Source organism: Neoarius graeffei, chromosome 4, assembly GCF_027579695.1.
Source record: "Neoarius graeffei isolate fNeoGra1 chromosome 4, fNeoGra1.pri, whole genome shotgun sequence".
In the NCBI taxonomy this organism is placed as follows: Eukaryota; Metazoa; Chordata; class Actinopteri; order Siluriformes; family Ariidae; genus Neoarius; species Neoarius graeffei.
In genome coordinates this window covers 85417520-85433222 of record NC_083572.1, presented here as the reverse complement: position 1 = coordinate 85433222, position 15703 = coordinate 85417520, and the positions used below count along the sequence as shown (strand labels likewise).

Sequence of the window (15703 nt, the reverse complement as noted above, 5' to 3'; positions counted from 1 at the left end):
TTGCATCTTCATGATTTTATACATTGTTCTGCTGCCACTTGATTGGCTGATTAGATCATTGCATGAATGAGCACAGGTACAGGTGTATTCCTGCAAATATAAGCCCTTTGTTTCAGTTTGGTCTCTGACTACAAGTCTCTGAGTTGATAAAGCCGTCATTTCTTGAAGAAAATAACATTTGCTAAGGGTGTAATTATTTCAGTACGGAAGCAAAAAACTGTAAAACTGAATGTTTAAAACAGTGTACTGTCATTTCAAACAGTATTGAGAATATTCTCAATCTAATCTACCACCTTTGTGGTGAACAATATGAAATCTAGGCATCAGTGAGGGTATTATCACACGTGTTAAATGACTTGGGGCTTTATTTTTTTTTATTTTTTGCTTTGTTGCTTAGAGGACTAATTCAAAAATAGGACTTGTACACTCTAAGGTCCAAGTATACTATAAATCTGTCAGTGCTTCATAACAGTAAACATGTTTGGTTTTTTTCTTAAATACACGAAAGACTTCAGCGTTCAGGACAGGGAACTTTCCAATTCTTTCCATCCATCCATTATCTATACCACTTATCTGTCAGGTTAATGGGGAAGCTGGAGTCAATCCCAGCTGATTTTGGGCGAGAGGTGGGGTACAGCCTGGGCAGGTGGCCATTCTATTGCCGGGCTAACACAGAGACAAACAACTACTCACACTCACATGTATGGGCAACTTAGAGTAGCCAGTTGACCTAATCTTCATGTCTTTGGACTGTGGGAGGAAATCGAAACAGATACGGGAAACTCCACCCAGAAAGGCCCCAGTCGGCCATGAGGTTCAAACCCAGAACCTTCTTGCTGTGTGGTGACAGTGTGCCACCCAATTCTTAAAAGATTTCTTTTTTAGTAACAAGAAAAGCTTTTTTTTTTTTTAATTATTCTCTCGCTCTCTCTTTCTCACTGCCATTTGACACGAGCATGGTGGTCTCTGAAAGACCATTCAGGCATCTGCCCAGGAGGTTGTGCCAGTTTTTGGGTTTGAGCAGCTTTTCGTCTCTTGCGTCTCTCGTCCTCCGCTTTCCGTCTGTTGGTTTCAAAGGTCTTAATTCCATTGCAGACCATACTCTTCCAAAATAGTCTATCAGTTGGTGCTGTAGCCCAATCAACAATCCTGCACTCTTTAAAGCAGGGGTCACCAAACTTTTTTCTCTGGGGGCCACATTGTCGTTCCTGACTGTGATGGGGGGCCGGGGTCAGGTCAGCTATATCACATAGAATTGTATAACCCAGACAAATATGACCACCAGCAGGCCTCATTGTGTAGTAGAGATTACTAGCCTGGCACAGCCATCCCCACTACTATATCCACACTACTATATCCCCACTACTATATCCATACTACTATATCAACACTTGATTCCTGGCACATATTTGTTTATCTTTACTAGTGGTTTGCAGAAGTAGTAATCAAGTCTTCACACTTTGTTTTAATTTGAAATACCACTGATATTCCATTTATTTATTTTCTAATAAAAATAATATCAAAGCTGTCAAGGTAAGAAACATCTGCCTAGTTGAGGTGATTGACACTGGCAAAGGTGAGTGGAAAATTATAAATTGTAGGTAGGCCTGTTGATATTATTAATAATATTAATAATAATTGTATGCAGCACTTAATAAAGGTCAAATAAATAGGCCTATAAAATAAATACATTTTAAAAAACAGTGAAATTATAATAATATGAGCAATAGATCAATAGATCACAGCAGTTGTGCTGTGTCCTGCACGTCATTGCTCTCATCCATGGCCAAAGCAAAAAACTCGAATTCTGACGCTTTCTCATTCAGCTGGTCATACACGTCGTCCCCCAAATCTTCGGTTCGCCTGGTCATAGTAGGTGCGGAGAGACTCACCGCGTTGAGCGCATCCTTCTTGTCGGGACACACCTCCTCGGCCACAGCAAGCATGCATACTTTAACAAAGTCCCCATCAGTAAACGGCTTTCCATGGGTAGCTAGTAGGTGAGCTACCTTATAGCCAGCTCGGACAGCAGCCTGGTTGATCTGGGTTTGGTGAAGGAATACATTCTGTTGTGCAGCCGGTCCGCATTTCATCCTCCGAATCCTGTCTTCTCTTGTTTGCCCTCGCAAACTAGCATACTCTTTGTGGCATAGTTCGAATTACGTGGGAGCCAATGGGAGCTGAGCTCCCATTCCCTCAGGCTCCCATGAAAGAAGCAAACTTAATTTTCTGTGGAAGTCTCTCAAATACGTCATATATCAGCATAATAAGCTTGAATAGCCTATATCACCATATAAATATAAATAAAACTCATTTCATTTCTGATCACCATGCAGCCATAACTTTGTATTGAACGTGTTATTAAACCGCAACATGTACGGCTGTACTTCACCACCACACCACTATGCGCGCAAACTGAAATTTGCAGCCTGCGAAATCGAATGTGAAGTTAAGCCCGAAGAAGACTTGTCCTCTATCTCACAATGATCTTCCTTTGTTTAACAATATATATAATTATATATATATATATATATACAATATATATATAATTTGTTTAACTCTCTCTCTCTCTCTCATATATATATATATATATATATATATATATATATATATATATATATATATATATATATATTTTTTTTTTTTTTTTTTTATTTATTATGGCATGCCGTTCAGGAAATTTAATCTTTGAATATATTGAATGAATCCCTGAATATATTGAATGAAACTTTGAATATATGGAATGAAACTCTGAATATATTGAATGAAACTTTGAATATATTCAATGAATCCCTGAATATATTGAATGAAACTTTGAATATATGGAATGAAATCTTGAATATGGAATGAAACTTTGTATTCTGCCCCCGCTCCCACAGCTCGTCAGACAGACAACAGGTCCCAAGAAAAACTCTGACTCAGAGGAGAGTATTAGAGTATATTGAGAAACGCTGTAAAACTCGACAAACAAAATTTACAAATTAGTTTATATACAGAAAATACCGTTATACAAATATGATCCACGAGGGAAATGACTTTGTCACCGTAGCTTCGTTGCACATAAAAGAAGTAAACACTAATAAAACCACAAGCATTCGCCAGAGTGTTAACAACGTCTTTATTGTTTAAAATAGCTGCAACCAAATCCCAAGCCGACTGACTCATTTTTGCTGCAGGACGGCAGCAGTGCCTTCATGACGTCAGCCAAGTTTCATTCCATATATTCAGAGTTTCATTCAATATATTCGGGGATTCATTCAATATATTCAGAGTTTCATTCAATATATTCGGGGATTCATTCCATATATTCAAAGTTTCATTCAATATATTCGGGGATTCATTCAATATATTCAAAGTTACATTCCATATATTTAGAGTTTCATATTCAAAGTTTCATTCAATATATTCGGGGATTCATTCAATATATTCAAAGTTACATTCCATATATTTAGAGTTTCATATTCAAAGTTTCATTCAATATATTCGGGGATTCATTCAATATATTCAAAGTTTCATTCCATATATTCAGAGTTTCATTCAATATATTCGGGGATTCATTCAATATATTCAATGTTTCATTCAATATATTCGGGGATTCATTCCATATATTCAAAGATTAATTTCCTGAATGGCATGCCATAATATATATACAACACCGTGTGTGCGTGCGCGCCTGTGTGTGAAAGCTGTGCACTGCAGTGCGCAAAAGTGCGCTGGTCCAGGAGAGCGAGTATGCATTGCTTTTTTTTTTTTTTTTTAAATAGAGACCCCCATAGGGTCAAATTTATAATTCGAACCCTGCTTTGTGGCGGGTTTCATAGTGACGACGCAGATTATATTCTTTGAAAACCGGCACACTTTCTTTACATACAAGACAAACTGCACGGTCCTTACACTGAACGAAAAAATAATCGGTGGTCCACTGTTCTTTAAAAACTCTGCACTCTCTGTCAGCTTTTCGCTGACCGCTAGCCATTTTGCTGTCCTGAACACTGACAGTTCTCTGCGCGTGCGCTGCCTGTCACTGCTTGATCGCGAGCATATGATGAAAATTCGGAAAATATGAATAGTTCATTTTATAACTAAATATCAATTTTAATTGATAAAATCAACAAAATACAAGATGCAGACATGTTATTATTTGCCAAAAAGCAATTTAAAAAAATAGGCCATGACCACTTTTGGGGATTGCCTCATAGGGCCGGTTCAAGTGATGGGGGGCAGAGGGGCTGGGGGGCCGGTCAAAGGGGGGGTGGCGGGCCGGATCTGGCCTGCGGGCCGTAGTTTGGTGACCCCTGCTTTAAAGGTTCTTTTTAGGGCATCCTTGTATCTCTTCTTAGGAGCACCAACGCTTCTCGTTCCTCTGGATAGCTGACTGAAAAGAAGCTGTTTAGGAAGTTCTAACAACATGTCTATGCCACCTCAGCTTATTTTGCTGTAGCATAGCCTCGATGCTTGTTAGGGAGACTCTGTCAAGAATTGCAGCATTGGTAACAGGATCATACCACTGGACATTCATGATGGACCATAGGTATCTTTGGTGAAATTTCTCAAGTTGTTTTACTTGATATTGGTACGTAGTCCACATTTCTGATCCATACAGGAGTGTTAGTGTTATAGTGGCTTGATCGACTCTTATTTTGGTTTCCAACTCAAGTTCATGATTATCAAAAGCACGCTTACATAGCTTGCCGTAAGCTGTTGCTGCAGCACTGATCCTGTTATGAATTTCACAGTCAAGGGAAACATCACATGACACAGCTGCCAAGATACTTAAAGCGTACCTTAAGAAAAGTTCCATCCACAGAAATTTCAGGTTGGGTGGTGATTGGGATGGTGGTGTCAGAGGCAGGTTGGCACATAACCTCCGTTTTAGTGCAATTCAGTGATAGCCTGAGTCTTTTGTAGGCTTCTGCAAAGGCATCTGTGATTTTCTGCAAGCCAACTTCTGAGTATGAACAGACCACAGCATCATCAGCACAGTGAAGTTCCACAACTGAGGCTGTAGACACCTCGGTTTTAGCTTACAGACAACATAGGTTTTACATCTTACCACTGTATCGATAAACTATCTGTATTCCATGATTTTAAATTATTAACTTCACCAGAAATGGGGAAACATGGTGTTCCAGGGGTTCTCACTTACCCCTTTTCCACCAAATCAGTTCCAGGGCTGGTTCGGGGCCAGTGCTGGTGCTGGTTCACAACTTGTTCAACTTGCGAGCCAGCTGAGAACCAGTTTGCTTTTCCATAACTCGCGGTGCTAAGGGAAGCCACGTCATTACATCGCTGTATACGTCAGTTACGTCGCTGTATACGTCAGTTATGTCACTACGTTTGCATAAACCTTGGCGCGAATATTGAAGCAAAAACAACACGGAAGAAGCAGCAGCAGCAACAACAATAATAATAATGGATGACTTTGCGTTTGTACAGCTGCTGCTTCTCGGCGCTTAAAAATGGCGATCTTTCGCGGTCTTGTTTTTGTTGTTGGTCTTAACAACTCCGCCCCCCCCGCTGACATAAGCTGTTCTTTCCTCTGGCCCAGCAGAGAGTTGGTGCTAGCCTGGAACCGGTTGTTCTGGCCCCAGAGCCAGTTCTTTGTCAGTGGAAACAGAAAACCTGGTTCCAAACTAAGCACTGGCCCCGAACCAGCCCTGGAACTGCTTTGGTGGAAAAGGGGCAACTGTCACCTCACAGCAACATGGCTCTGGGTTCGAGCCTGGTGGCCAACAGAGGCCTTTGTGTGAAGTTCTCATGTTCTCCCCCATGCCTGCGTGCGCTTCCTCCAGATGCTCCAAATCCCCCCAACAGTCCAAAGACATGCAGATTAGGTAAAACACCCAGCCATTGGAGTTGCACAAAATCAGTGCATTCTTCGTGCCAGCCCCACTCCCAAATAGATTGGGGAGCATTGTGTCAGGAAGGGCATGTGGTGTAAAACCTACACCCAATCAAATATGCGGATCATAAATTGGGACAGGATGGGATGGAAACTGATGATCCGCTGTGGTAACCCCTAACGGGAGCAGCCGAAAGATGATGATCAACTTCACCAGAAATAAAAAAAAAAAGAGAGGCTGGTGAGGGGATGACTGTTTATCGCTGCTGAAACCTTACACGACATCCAATGTCTTTCTGTCATGAAATTATGAAATGAAAGCAAATCTGCTATTGTGTAAGAGAAACCAAACACATCCGGACATGCATTTATAGGAAATTTAAGCAATTTTGGTCTGCACTACACGACCTTATAGGTGATTACTGTCCTATAACAACAGGCCCTGTTTTATTTAGTGTTTTATTCCATATATATATATATATATATATATATATATAATATGGACTAAAACACTAAATAAAACAGAGCCTGTTGTTACAGGACAGTTTTCTATATATATACCGGCATATATCAGTTGTGCTCATAAGTTTACATACCCTGGCAGAATCTATGATTCTTTGACCATTTTTCAGAGAATATGAATTATAACACAAAAACATCTTTTCCACTCATGCTTAGTGGTTGGGTGAAACCATTTATTGTCAAACGACTGTGTTTTCTCTTTTAAAATCTGTTAGGGTTCACCCAGTCGGAAACGGTCAACTTACTTCTCGGGACCCCTGCCCTCGTGCCACCCAGAGCTCTGGGGGGGGGGGGGGTGTTAGTCGCAAAGAAAGACAGGAACCCCATGTAGTTCACATCTTTATTCGCAAGTTCCCCCAATTGGACAAGAATACAGGGGGTTATTATATACGAGTGTTATCTGTGTGTAAATTACATCACTGTTTGATATCTATGTGTATGTGTGCATGAATGTGTGTATGTGTGTGTCTATGGGGGGGGGGGGTGAGTGAGTGACATCATTTTGATATGTGTGTGTGTGTGTATGTGTGTGTGTCACATCTTAATTACATCACTGTTCTGATGGAATGTTCAGATGTGTGTGTAAGTCATAACATAATGACATATTTCTGATGATATGACATGATAGCAAGGTACAGACAGATTTTAAAGGTCATTGCTTATGTACACCCCTTCAGGTCAGATATAATATAGGGCAATATGTACTTAAGACGGTGATGGAATTTTTAAACACAGATAATATGTCTAGTCTACGAAGTCAGAAATTAATGCCAAGTTAAACAGAAATAGTTTAAAGGATCTAAAAGCTAAAGGATGAAAAGCTAAAATATTAAAATCATAATTTCTTAACACATGAATGTGTGCTAAGTCAGCAAATTACATCTTGATTTCATCAATATGTAGTAAGACAATCATAAGCAAAATAACAAATAAGAATATGTCTTTAACAATCCTAAATTATATTCTGTAATTATAAAACTAACTTAAATCATTGAATGCATCTTAGATCTAACAATTAAATCTAAATCACTGCCATAGTATATGCAATAGTCCAAAATAATAAAGGATCTTAAAAAGCTCTCCCATATACTGTAAAGTCTTAACACTTTGTGCAGCAATAAGGCTAATACAAAACTATAAAACTAACATGAATCATGGCTTTAAATTTAACTTTAATCCCAAATACACGTTGGATATGCAGCTGTGGGTGTGTGTGGCATCATTGCAGACCTTGGCGCCGTTCAGACACATTTCTGATCAAATCAAAATAAGCAAAATGTTCCCAAACAATATCCAGCCGAGACATAAGGTCATTTTAACTGAACAGAAATTAATCCTTAATTTTGTCACAAATAAATTACTGCCTTCTTGGTCAAGAATTACAATTATTTATAAACCTACATAATAATAAAACCTAACAAAATCATAATGACAACAGAAACTACCCAAATGACCCTGATCAAAAGTTCACATACCCTGGTGATTTTGGCCTGATAACATGCACAGAAGTTGACACAAATGGGTTTGAATGGCTACTAAAGGTAACATCCTCACCTGTGATCTGTTTGCTTGTAATCAGTGTGTGTGCATAAAAGCTGAGTGAGTTTCTGGGATCCAGACAGACTCTTGCATCTTTCATCCAGCCACTGACGTTTCTGGATTCTGAGTCATGGGGAAAGCAAAAGAATTGTCAACGGATCTACGGGAAAAGGTAGTTGAACTGTATAAAACAGGAAAGGGATACAAAAAGATATCCACGGAATTGATAATGCCAGTCAGCAGTGTTCAAACTGTGATTAACAAATGGAAAATCAGGGGCTCTGTTAAAACCAAACCACGGTGGGGGCGTCGTGGCTCAGGTGGATGGGGCGCCATGCCGTGGATCCGGGGACCCGGGTTCGGTTCCGGCCCGGGGTCATTTCCCGATCCCTCCCCGTCTCTCTCTCCTGCTCGTTTCCTGTCTCTGCACTGTCCTATCCAAATAGAGGTGAAGAGGGCCCAAAAAAAATCTTTAAAAAAAAAAAAAACACGGTCAGGTAGACCAACAAAAATTTATGCCAAACAGCACAGAGACAAGCCTCAACTTCTGGAACAAGGTAATTTGGAGTGATGAGACCAAAATTGAACTTTTTGGCCACAACCATAACCGTTACATTTTGGAGAGGTGTCAACAAGGCCTATGATGAAAGGAACACCATTCCTACTCTAAAGCACGGAGGTGGATCGCTGATGTTTTGGGGATCTGTGAGCTACAAAGGCACAGGAAACTTGGTCAAAGTTGAAGGAAAGATGAATGCAGCACGTTATCAGCAAATACTGGAGGCAAATGTGCACTCGTCAGCCCGGAAGCTGCGCATGGGACGTACTTGGACGTTCCAACATGACAACGATCCAAAACACAAGGGCAAGTCGACCTGTCATTGGCTACAGCAGAACAAAGTGAAGGTTCTGGAGTGGCCATCTCAGTCTCCTGACCTCAATATCATTGAGCCACTATGGGGAGATCTCAAGTGCGCGGTTCATGCAAGACAGCCCAGGAATTTACAGGAACTGGAGGCTTTTTGCCAAGAAGAATGGGCAGCTTTACCATCTGAGAAAATAAAGAGCCTCATTCACAACTACCACAAAAGACTTCAGGCTGTCATTGATGTTAGAGGGGGCAATACACGGTATTAAGAACTGGGGTATGTAAACTTTTGATCAGGGTCATTTGGATGCTTTTTGTTGTCATTATGATTTAAAAATAGAAAACACAGTTTATCAATAAATGGCTTCACCCAACCACTAACCATGAGTGGGGAAAAAAGTTTTGGTGTTATCATTCATATTCTCTGAAAAAAAGGCCAAGAAAGCAAAAATTCTGCTAGGGTATGTAAACTTATGAGCACAACTGTGTGTGTGTGTGTGTGTGTATATATATATATATATATATATATATATATAATCATCTCATTTCATTATCTCTAGCCGCTTTATCCTGTTCTACAGGGTCGCAGGCAAGCTGGAGCCTATCCCAGCTGACTACGGGCAAAAGGCGGGGTACACCCTGGACAAGTCGCCAGGTCATCACAGGGCTGACACACGGTCAATTTAGAGTCACCAGTTAACCTAACCTGCATGTCTTTGGACTGTGGGGGAAACCGGAGCACCCGGAGGAAACCCACGCAGACACGGGGAGAACATGCAAACTCCGCACAGAAAGGCCCTCGCCGGCCACGGGGCTTGAACCCGGACCATCTTGCTGTGAGGCGACAGCGCTAACCACTACACCACCGTGCCGCCCTGTGTGTGTGTGTGTGTATATATATATATATATATATATATATACACACACACACACATATATATATATATATATATATATATATATATATATATATATATATATATATGTGTGTGTGTGTGTGTGTGTGTATATATATATATATTAGTGCTGTCAAGCGATTAAAATATTTAATCGCGATTAATGTCGCGACTGTCATAGTTAACTCGCGATTAATCGCAATTTAATCGCACATTTTTGTCACATGAAAAACCATTGTAATTCTCTTATCAGCATAAAAAAGTGAATGGGCTTGCTCACCGTTCGAACTACAGGGGTACTCGGGGGATCTGAGATCCCCTGAAACAGACATGAGATCCCTTGAAAGCATGATTTGGGAAATGTTGGGGGGTCTCTAAAATATTGGCAAAATGATGTTTATTGACATAGCAATCGTGTGTAACGGGAAGCATTTGCATATCCGAAGTGAGCGCGCGATCGGAGATCCGCGCTCTGAGACAAGCGCAAGCACCCCCCCAAGGGAAAAAAAAAGGGACCCCCCGAAAATATCGGTATAGTTCGAACACTGGTTGTACCAATGTTTTTTTTTTTTGCAGAGCATAACACATCTTGTCACAGCCACTGCAAAGTAAAAATTGAGTCAAGTTAACGCGTTAATAACGCGACATTTTTGACAGCACTAATATATATATATATATATATATATATATATATATATATATGTATATGTGTATATATATATATATATATATATATATATATATATATATGTATATGTGTATGTATTTTATTTTTTTATTTTACATGACTGTCTTCTGCTTGTGGTAAAGAAATGTCATCATGCTTCTTCTCAGTTCAGCTCAGTGTAATTTTAGAAATAAGTTCCAATATTTCTGTCTTTTCCTTTAGATCTCAAAGGTATTTACTAACATACCTCCATTTCTTACTCTCCTATAACGTTCCATTCCCTTTCTCATTATATATTATGAGCGATTTTATATTTCTTCATCTGCCAACTTTTAATGGAGAAGTTTACTTTTTGTAACTTTCAGCATTACAGGGAAGTAGCCAGATGCTTTTTTTTCCTTTGGGCAGTATCTATAATTTAGTGGATAAGTGCAGCTTGTAGCAGGTTAGAGCCACCACGGGCTTTGTTCTCATTGATTGTTTTGCTCAACAATCAGAGGCACAAAAATAGGAAGTTGTTGTAGAATAAGCTACCACTGATAAATGCAACCATTATTCCTATACTGCTTTTTAACACGCACTGAAAAAAGTCTGTTTTTGCATGAAAGGAGGTGATTTGAGACAACGTGCATCAAATCACTGGGAAAACACTGGGAGTGACGTCATCAGCGTGAAATATCGGAAATTATTATACATACAGGACACTTTTTCGATGGAATAAAAAGATGTATTCTGTTCCCTTCTAGCGAGTTTCATTCATTTGGTTTGATAGCATGCGATATTGTTAGCATATCGCTTATCCTACATGTATACCGTCACTCTACCCAATGGAGAATGAGCATTGAATGAATATGGTTTACAATATTGCCTGGTTGTCAAGACAATGATGTCACATGTTGGAGCTGATGCAAATATTCAATGAGAGTTTTCTGCTGTGCATGCACAGAAGCATTTCTTTGTTCGATTGGAAAGCGAAAGACACGTTGAACACCTGAAAAGCTACCAAAACTTCATTAGATATTCTTCACACATATTTACAAGAGAAAAACATACCAACGGACATCGAAAAACTGATAAAGAGACACATTGGAGACATAAAACTTCCACGCTAGCGAGCAACTGTGACACTTTGTAAACACACATGGCTGCCAGGTTTGCTTCGTTAAATACAGAAGATTTTGAGAGGATTTTGAAAGAGAACGATGCGTTGAACACCCAAAAGGAATGTGTATAAATAATAATAATGATATTGGCTGGCTTTTTTTCATGATGTATCAGAAATGTTCCATTCAGCTACTCGTCTTCGACTCGTTCAGTATCATGCTAGCTGAATGGAATATATCTGATATACCACTGTAGGTACACAGCCCGTCTCTTTAAGAAACTACATTTCCCATCAGCCAACTTCCGCGTTGACCTACGGCACGCGTGGGTGGGAGCACCAACGTTACTTCCTCTCTGAAGGCATAAATAACGGAACAACGCTTCCGTCTTTCTCTCTCTCGTTTGGATTCCAAGCCATCCAGATACAAAGAGATACCCTCCACCAGAAAACCAGATAAGACGTCTTTTCTTTTCTTTCTTGCAAGATTCACGATTTAGCGCGGTTTCTTTGTTTATCACTGGCCACGGTAGATTCTAGAATCGCGCGATTTTAAACTCAGCTTGAGTTACAACCGGTTTTTCATTTGTTCCTTATAAGTACGTACTACTGCAGTCCAGGCAGTTAATTTAAAGTTAAGAAGCGATTGAATCCTTTTTAACTAAAAAGCTGTGCATATTATTTTGATCAGAGACTTTTCTTTTCATCACGAGCGACCACGCGTCGGACCAAGAAGTTCTCTGCGCCTCCCGGAAGCGACTCACGTGCTCCACAACGGCGAAACTCCAAAAGTCTCGGAACATCTCTTCATAATCTTGCTAGAGGCGAGATACTGAGTAAGACTTGGCATTTGGGCAGATAAACCTAGTCTTAGGAATTAGTTTTTATTGAACTAGTGTGAATTTAAACTCAGGAACGTTTAATTGTTACACTGTAGACATGCAGCATGTTGAATTGTTCTAATTTTGTCCTCTCAATTGTTTAATAGATAGGCTGTGCATGCTTCTCTTTATTCCTTACTAATATCCTCACTTTCATTCTTATACATCTTAACCGCATCAAGATTTCAGTGAATTTGGTAATGTTATAAAGCTAGTGGATTAGCTGCTACGGCTAATTCTTCTATCTTATTAGCATCCAGAGATAACTGTATTGTCCCCAAAGGACTGTTAGGCCTTACCACGTGGTCAAACACACCTCAGTTAGCATCCCACGCTAGCCTTTCTTTTGCTAGGCCATAGGCCTTACCACGTGGTCACCAGGCCTTACACACACAAACACACCTTAGCTAGCTTTCTTTTGTCTTAGCTAGCAACACAAGGCTAATCTAGGCCTCCACCACGTGGCCACACACACAACACACCTTTAGCTAGCAACCAGAGCTAAATCTTTTGTTCTCAAACCCCACGTGGTGACACACTCTCCTTAGCTAGCCACACAAACCAAACCAAAGCTAATTCTTTTGTGTAGGCCACACACACACAAGGCCTCTCACACACACCCACACACAAGCTAACTCTTTGTCCACCATGTGGACACAAACATACCTAGCTAGCATCCCATGCTAGCCTTCTGCTCAGGCCACAGGGCCCCTCACCCACACACACACACACACACACACACACCATATCACATTTGTATATAATGATTTCAACTGTTATTATCCATTTTTATCTTTGTTATAATAAATTCATTTATTATTGAAACTGCGTGTTTGTGTTCCAATATTTCTGAAGTTGCCCAATCTCCAAAGAATTCAAAAAGGTGCATATAAGTTATGTAATACGGAAAGTGATCATAATAATTTGGAATATACCATAATTTAGCTGTTTGGTAATTTATTATTAAGCACAAATTAATGGTATTAATTAGTGCTGTCAAAAATGTCGCGTTATTAACGCGTTAACTTGACTCAATTTTAACGGCGATAATTTTTTTATCGCGAGATTAACGCTCTGTGACATGATGCCACGCCCCGCACAGCCAGAGTCCTCTGCCCTCCCCGGAAGAGCCACGGTGTTCGGCTTAGGTTTCGTTTTCCCATCGGCGGCTCCAGCCCCACTTTGCAGTGGCTGTGACAAGACGTGTTATGCTCTGCAATAAAAAAAAATGGTACAACCAGTGTTCGAACTATGCCGATATTTTCGGGGGGTCCCTTTTTTTTCCCTTGGGGGGGTGCTTGCGCTTGTCTCAGAGCGCGGATCTCCATCGCACGCTCACTTCGGATATGCAAATGCTTCCCATTACACACGATTACTATGTCAATAAACATCATTTTGCCAATATTTTAGAGACCCCCCAACATTTCCCAAATCATGTTTTCAAGGGATCTCATGTCTGTTTCAGGGGATCTCGGATCCCCCGAGTACCCCCGTAGTCCGAACGGTGAGCAAGCCCATTCACTTTTTTATGCTGATAAGAGAATTACAATGGTTTTTCATGTGACAAAAATGTGCGATTAAATTGCGATTAATCGCGAGTTAACTATGACAGTCGCGACATTAATCGCGATTAAATATTTTAATCGCTTGACAGCACTAGTATTAATTAATGAGACTGACTCCATGAGTGATTTAATGATAATATGAGACTGATTCAATTTAATTATTAACCTTCAGATTTAATGAGACTGATTTAGTGAGATCGATCACTTAATAATTACCAAATGCACCTACACCACTCAACATCAGCCAATATTATTTAAATACGTCACTCAGATCTGCGATGTATTTTGTGTGAAAAATGCGAGTTTTTCAACACGAGAAGATAAACTTCATATGTTCAAGCCATCGTGTGCTTTTCTTTTTATTACATCGACACATTCACAAACACAGTACCCAAATTTATCAAAACAATTCATCGATTTCCTCACAAGTGACATAGAGATTTATGTCACAGTTTTGAATCTCCATCTCCCGGATGTAGAGTGTATGAAAAATACGAGTGGTGTATTTCCCAGTAAAACACGTGTGTGTGTGTGTGTGTGTGTATATATATATATATATATATGTATGTATATGTGTGTGTGTGTGTGTGTGTGTGTGTATATGTATGTATGTGTATATATATATATATATATATATATATATATATATATATATATATATATATATGTATGTATATATATGTATGTATATGTGTGTGTATATATGTGTGTGTGTGTGTGTGTCTATATATATATCTCATCTCATTATCTCTAGCCGCTTTATCCTTCTACAGGGTCACGGGCAAGCTGGAGCCTATCCCAGCTGACTAATAATAATAATAATAATTTTAGTGCTGTCAAGCGATTAAAATATTTAATCGCGATTAATGTCGCGACTGTCATCGTTAACTCGCAATTAATCGCAATTTAATCGCACATTTTTGTCACATGAAAAACCATTGTAATTCTCTTATCAGCATAAAAAAGTGAATGGGCTTGCTCACCGTTCGAACTACAGGGGTACTCGGGGGATCTGAGATCCCCTGAAACAGACATGAGATCCCTTGAAAACATGATTTGGGAAATGTTGGATGGTCTCTAAAATATTGGCAAAATGATGTTTATTGACATAGCAATCGTGTGTAACGGGAAGCATTTGCATATCCGAAGTGTTGTGTTTACATCAAAGATAAAATAAACCGATATGACAACGACTGCTGCTGCCAGGTTGGGGACACAAACTAGTAGAAAGGAAGTGTGCCAACAGTGGAGATCTGCGCGATGGAGATCCGCGCTCTGAGACAAGCGCAAGCGACCCCCCCGAAAATATCGGCATAGTTCGAACACTGGTTGTACCAATGTTTTTTTATTTTTATTTTTTTTTTTATTGCAGAGCATAACACGTCTTGTCACAGCCACTGCAAAGTCGGGCTGGAGCCGCAGATGGGAAAACGAAACCTAAGCCGAGCACCGTGGCTCTTCGTCCCGAGGCGCGGGGCTAGCGCGCTGGTTCTTTGGGGGGGAGGGCAGAGGACTCTGGCTGTGCGGGCCATGGCATTACAGTCTAGCTGCTATCGTTTTTCTAAGCAAAGTCTCTGTTCCAAGTTCCTGGCAGTTTCAAAAGCTTATGAAAAACCTACATCATGTCACAGAGCGTTAATCTTGCGATAAAAAAATTATCGCCGTTAAAATTGAGTCAAGTTAACGCGATAATAACGCGACATTTTTGACAGCACTAATATATATATATATATATATATGCGCACTGTAAAAGAACTTGATTTGTGAAAGAATCTCACTACGAGCTAAACATCACTTGTTAAACAAATCAAGCTTATTCAA

The 15703-nt window shown here is 39.9% G+C and overlaps 1 protein-coding gene across 4 annotated transcripts in view; it reads left to right on the top strand.

Moving 5' to 3' along the window:
* pde4ba (phosphodiesterase 4B, cAMP-specific a) overlaps positions 1–15703 on the top strand; it is a 466048-nt gene that overhangs the window by 109840 nt on the left and 340505 nt on the right. The window lies entirely within an intron of this gene.